The sequence below is a fragment of the Sinocyclocheilus anshuiensis genome, unplaced genomic scaffold (assembly GCF_001515605.1).
Source record: "Sinocyclocheilus anshuiensis isolate Anshui unplaced genomic scaffold, SAMN03320099.WGS_v1.1 scaffold942, whole genome shotgun sequence".
Taxonomy (NCBI): domain Eukaryota; kingdom Metazoa; phylum Chordata; class Actinopteri; order Cypriniformes; family Cyprinidae; genus Sinocyclocheilus; species Sinocyclocheilus anshuiensis.
In genome coordinates this window covers 199,198-205,985 of record NW_015536531.1, presented here as the reverse complement: position 1 = coordinate 205,985, position 6,788 = coordinate 199,198, and the positions used below count along the sequence as shown (strand labels likewise).

Genomic DNA, 6,788 nt, shown 5'->3' with positions numbered 1-6,788 from the left:
TGCCCTGCCGGCTCCGCCCAAGCTCAAGCTCCATGCCCTGCCGGCTCCCCTGCCGGCTCCGCCCAAGCTCAAGCTCTATGCCCTGCCGGCTCCACCCAAGCTCATCTCTATGCCCTGCCGGCTCCGCCCAAGCTCAAGCTTCATGCCCTGCCGGCTCCCTCCTTGAGGCAGGCTCTGCTCTTGCTGCCTGCCAAGCTGCCGGTCCCGCCCTGGCCTCCTGCCCTGCCGGTCCCGCCCTGGCACCCTGGTTTACCTCCATCTCCAGGCCCTCTTCCCCTACACGGGCCTGGCCCACCATCCCTCCCCCTAATCCCCCTCCGTTCCGCCTCCCTCTGGGATTTCTTTTGGTGGAGCGTCTGGAATCCGCTCCTTAGGGGAGGGGTTCTGTCACAGTCTTCAGCGGGTGTGCCCAGGATGGCCACCAGATGACACTGTGTTCTGTGAGCACATGGCTTGTGTTGTGTTTGTTTGTTGCCACGTGTTCTCTCCTGTCTATTGTCTTGCCCCGCCCATCTTGTTACCTCGTTATTGTTTAAGTTGCTCCACCTGTGTCTCCCTCGCTAGCCTCCTCATTTGGTTTCCTATTTATTCTCCTGGTGTCTGTAATCCTGTGCTGATCCGTCGTTTTTCATTGTGTGTGTGTTATGTCTGCATGTAGTGCAGTTCCTAGCCTGCCTGTCTGTTTTTCCCCCTCTGGGTTGTTTTAGTTTGTTTTTGTTTCATTTTATTAAAAGAAAGAACCATTCATCCTGCACTTGAGTCCTCGCTTCATCTCTCCACACGCACCGTGACAGAAACATGTACAAATGTCTCAATATTTCAATAGTTTTAATAATTCTCAGTATTTCAAAAATTGCATTAGTTGTAATAGAATAGCCTTTGATATAAACAACATTCCTCCATCCTCCCTTTTAAAAGTTTAATTTTATAACTTGCACTCAAGACCCTATCAAAATAGACCTGCAATCCATTTTCAGGTCACTACCCACCAGCTGAGAACCACTGTGACCTACAGGCTATATTCAACTGCACATCCACTACAATAATAGTTTTCCAAATTATTAATTGGTAACCATTTTTGCAAACATCTGCAGTCACAAAACTTTCCATGATCCACCTCTTGCATTTGAAAATGGATTTTAATAATATTAGCATATCTCACAGATGCATTTTCCTGAAGTTTATGTATTATGTATAACAATGGTGTGATGTGACCTTGTTTCTGGTAGAGAGAGAGAGAGCACAGCTGGCAGGATTAAAGCGACATGCGCTTAAATGGAGATTAATTTCATAATTACTTGTGCACAGCACTCTAATCTGAAAACGTAAGATGTTGGTAAACACTTCGGTTTTAAGACCCTCATAGCTGAAAAGGCCAAGAGGTCAGTATAAATGAAATGGCAGATTTAAAAGACTGATTCATTATCTGTTCTCGTTCCATAATGTGAACTCAGGTTGTAGATATTTCACAAGAAACAAATGCCTATGACCTTTTCCACTAAACTGATTATGTTTCAGGTCTCTCATCGATTTAATCTAATTATAGGACATTCGATTGCATGTGAGTAATATCAAGTTGTTACAAATCATTTTGCTTCTAGAGATTCAGCTAATATTATGGATTTTCGGTCTATATCGTTTCAGGAGTTATCCATTACTGATGTGGTAAACCACATTTGTGAAGGTTAAGTGAATTTTAGATAGATAATTTATAGACTATAAGTCATAGACTGGTAATGCACATAAGAAATTAATAGAAGTAGAAACTCTCATAGCTTGTGGAAGAGGCTTTTACTATGCATTTGCATTTGTTCTGCATTAAATGCATCTCTCGAACTTGAAAATAAACATTCTTGCATAGAGGTCAGTTATAGTGCTGAGTCAGCCTTCTGTGTGCTGGTCAGCATCTCTCCATGCACAGCTACCACCTCCATCCAATCTGCTTCCTACATGGTTACTTGGACCTACAATAATGTCATTCCACTGTTTACGACTACTGTACAACTGTTAAAATGTGTATAATTTTTGCTCAGAGAATTGATCAATTACTATCATGAATGAAAACGAACACACTGATTTCCAGGATGTGCTCTGAATGCACTAGTGACAAATTACACACTGAGAGGTTCTGGCTGTAGTTTTGGAAAATTGTAACACTATTCGAATATGATGTTATTTTGTAATGTCTTGAAAAGCAGAAAGTCTTAGGGGCCGTTTACACGACAATGTTTTCAGACAAAAACGGGAAACTTTTTATGTGTTTTGCCTGTTTGTTTACATGACAATGGCGCAGACATGCGCAGCACGTGTCGATTTTAAAAGCAAAAAAAAAGAACAAACATACACAACAATGGCGGAGTATATGGTACTGTGGTTGCTGCTCAAGAGTTTGCTAACGCTTCTTCAGCAAAGTGTGGATTTACTTCACCAATATTACAACCAACAGCGGAGACGCATCATATACAGCATATAATCATCACTTCCCTGCAGGGGTCTCCAACCTTTTTGTGAGTGAGGGCTCCCTGAAGGGATAAAATAGTGTCAAGGGCTACTTGTCTGATATACTCCAATACATACACACACACACACACATATTATATATCTTACATTTTATTTTTCCCTAAATTCTGTGTTTTCCATTTGATTTCTTATGGATTCCATGTTTTATGATTCAGTACAATTTTATCATAAAATAAAATGGTGTCCAGTGAAATTAATTAATAAAACTTTAACAATTTAATCAATCTTTTAAAATGTAATCAAATGAAAATCAATTTACAACAAAACATTGCATTTTTATTTTATTTTATTTTATCAGACATGATTCTGCACAACAGAACTGTATAAATTAATAATAATAAAAAGTTTGCTAACGCTTCTTCAGCAAAGTGTGGATTTACTTCACCAATATTACAACCAACAGCGGAGACGCATCATATACAGCATATAATCATCACTTCCCTGCAGGGGTCTCCAACCTTTTTGTGAGTGAGGGCTCCCTGAAGGGATAAAATAGTGTCAAGGGCTACTTGTCTGATATACTCCAATACATACACACACACACACACATATTATATATCTTACATTTTATTTTTCCCTAAATTCTGTGTTTTCCATTTGATTTCTTATGGATTCCATGTTTTATGATTCAGTACAAATTTATCATAAAAATGGTGTCTAGTGAAATTAATCAATAAAACTTTAACGATTTATTCACTCTTTTAAAATGTAATCAAATGAAAATCAATTTACAACAAAACATTGCATTTTTTATTTATTTTTTTATTTTATTTATTTATTTTATTTTATCAGACATGATGCTGCACAACAGAACTGTATGAATTAATAATAATAAAAAAATTACTTGGTTATATGATATTCCTTAAAAATAATAATAATATTATTATTTTGAGAACTGCATTGTAGTATACAGTAGTAATATATTCAGTCATATAATTTCAAGTTAAACCGGACTTTTATTTTGACGGTTTGTCGTGAAGGTCTTTCAGTTTTAGTTTTAGTTTCAGCGTGTATTTGACGGTATTTTTTCTCAAATGAAACTGCATAAAGCTGGTGAAGTGACTCTCAATTAATAAAACTTTAACAATTTAATCAATCTTTTAAAATGTAATCAAATGAAAATCAATTTACAACAAAACATTGCATTTTTATTTTATTTTATTTTATCAGACATGATTCTGCACAACAGAACTGTATAAATTAATAATAATAAAAAATAACTTGGTTGTATGATCTTCCTTAAAAATAATAATATTATTATTATTACTTTGAGAATTGCATTGTAGTATACAGTAGTAATATATTCAGTCATATAATTTCACGTTAAACCGGACTTTTATTTTGACGGTTTGTCGTAAAGGTCTTTAAGTTAGTTTTAGTTTCAGCGTGTATTTGACGGTATTTTTCCTCAAATGAACATGCATAAAGCCGGTGAAGTGACTCTCAGAGCAGCTCTGAAGGTGAAGTGCACTACTCCACGCATGCAGAGACACACGTAACATGAAAGTGACGTGACATGTGGCCAAGTATGGTGACCAGTGCATGTGTTCATGTCCTCATATATTGAGACGCAGATGCTGAAAACACCGCGAGTCACGTGTATTTGAGTTTGTGTATCAGATGAAACTACTCCACGGATTCACACAGACACACAGAACATGCAGACTTATTAGCGACATGCACTGACTGGTTGCTGTAACATTTATTTCTGTTGTGTTATAGGATGTTAGATTAATCCATGTTGAGTAAAAATGTCCAGAGCTTATCATCATTATTAACATAAATTTGATCATAATCTCGATATGATATCATTTATCGCCCGACGCTAATTTAAGCTATTCATAGAACGTGCTTGGCGGGCGACTCAGAGACTCCATGCGGGCTACCAGGTGCCCACGGCCACCACGTTCGTTGGTGACCACTGAGGTACTGTTTACTAACAAGGTGACAGCGCCAACTACTGGCCTGGCATACGTAATAGAGTGTTTTTGGACGTTTTCGCGTATATGTGGAAACGCGAATCGTTTTGAAAACGTTGTCGTGTATAGGTGAAACTTTTTAAAAACGCAAGGGAAAAACTTTTCCGTTTTTGACTACATCGTTGTCGTGTAAACGTAGCCTAACCTAGTCTTAAAAAGTTAGTCATCTAATTTTTTTCTTCAAGACTGGTCATAACTTTTTTTATTCCGTTATGAAAAGGTTGATTAGTCTTATTTGTATTGGAAAATTAAGACTGATTACCCCTTGGCAGCTGCTAGTTGGTCAAACTAGTTCTTAAGACACAGTCTTAACATGGTGGCTAAGTTTATGCAACTGGCCAGGTCCAGTTGCATAAACATCTTAGACTGGTCTTACAAGTTAGTCATCTTTTTTCTTTTTCTTTTTTGTTAATACTGTGTAAGGCTTCTGCGAATATCGCACAAATGAACGATTGAATCTCCGCATTCCACCGGAAAAACTAAAGACTCTCTTCCCCAGCTATCTGCGTACTTTATCTCACAATTCTGACTTTTTTTTCTCGTAAATGCAAGTTTATATCTGCTAATTCGGACTTTATAACTCGACTTAACTCAAAAATAGTGAGTTTGTCAAATCTGAGGGAAAAAAGCCAGAAGAGCCGAGGGGAAAAGAGAATGACGAGTTGTTATTCCTTATTAGAATTGTGAGATATAATCTCGGAATTGCGAGAATAAAGTCATAATTTTGAAATATAAAATCAAATTGAACCTTTTTATTCTTTTATTCCATGGCTCCTTAGACTGCCGCTTGAAAACCGTCATTTTCTGCCTCCAGATAGGCTCCGCCCACAACAAACATCACCCCTGTTTCGGATCTGTAAGACTATTGAAACTTTTTAAAAACGCAAGGGAAAAACTTTTCCGTTTTTGACTACATCGTTGTCGTGTAAACGTAGCCTTAATGGACTTTAAGCAACAATCAGTTAAAGGGAGTAACGGGAGGCAACATCCTGGCTATAGACCAATTCAGAGTAGACGTCACAGTTACGTCACTTGCAGCTCGTATCCATGAAATTCTCTAGCTGTAAAGGCTATCTCTCCCGGGTTTTATGCAACCATGATGCGCGCGCATCCTGAATGTTTACAAACCGATAATTGGTCTATAGATCTAAAGCCCCCCATTAACAACACAGGAAGTTTATTGGATTTGAAAGCTAAAATCTCTTCCTGTTTTGTACTCAAAGGTTCTGGTTAGTGGATGATGAGCTAATTGCGTCTCTTAGAGACAGAAAAGTGTGTTCTGCTTTCCTCTGTGAATGAGTGGCAAAATGTGTGTCTGAGATCTATGTAAAATACATACATACATAGTACATACATACATAATGCTAACAAAGAAAAGCAAAGGCTGGATTATATTAATGTAACAGGCACTTCCTCTGGTCTTTATTCAGTGGTGCTCTCACATTGTTCTTTATTCAAACTATAAGCACCAACAATATGCATTCAATTTCCATATGAAAGATCTGCAGAGTGCAGCAACACATTTCTCAAGGTCACAGCATGTATTGACAGTGAGATCAGGTTTTACTGCTTGAGATGCTGCTTGTTCCTTGTAGTGTCAGTATGTTGTTTCATCTTTCAGGTGACTGTTTCATTTGGTGTTGTCTGCATGATTTTTTTTAATGAGAATTTGTCATGAAGGCCATTGACTCATACATTAACAACAGCTTCCAGACTGCCACAGTTATGGAAGCCTCTGTGTTGACTGAGCAGTGTAATCCACAGTCAGCTCTTATAGGAAGACCATGAAAAAATAAAGAATGGTTGCATGTCTCAAATAACGTTTTGATGATATGCACATATTCTATTTAGTACAATTTATTCACCTTCTCATCAAATTTGCCACGTGACTTTACATTTGCTTTTGTTAAATGAAAATTTATGGCCATCCAGAAATGAGTAAAAGTCGGCTTAATGGATAAGATTGACTGTAACCAGATATACTAAATTAACCTTAATTTAATGTATGCATGTAATATGGCTAGACACTGTCATTATTCACAATAAATGCACATGTAAAAATAATGTTGGCTTTCAGTGCTGTTAGAGCCTGAGTAACCGTCACTTGGTTTTGATTGACAATGTTCATGATTTGATTTGCTTTCATGTGATCCAGTCAGGGCCCTGAGATGACCAAAATGACTGACCCAGTTTTACACAGTATATTATGACCAGGGTTGTTGCTAAATTTTTATGGGTGGCTTTATCAAAAAATAAATTAGTATTATAATATATATATATATATATATA

At 37.5% G+C, this 6,788-nt stretch overlaps 1 pseudogene; it reads left to right on the top strand.

Moving 5' to 3' along the window:
- The window catches only part of LOC107694678 (receptor-type tyrosine-protein phosphatase epsilon-like), a 21,876-nt pseudogene that overhangs the window by 5,008 nt on the left and 10,080 nt on the right, over positions 1–6,788 (top strand).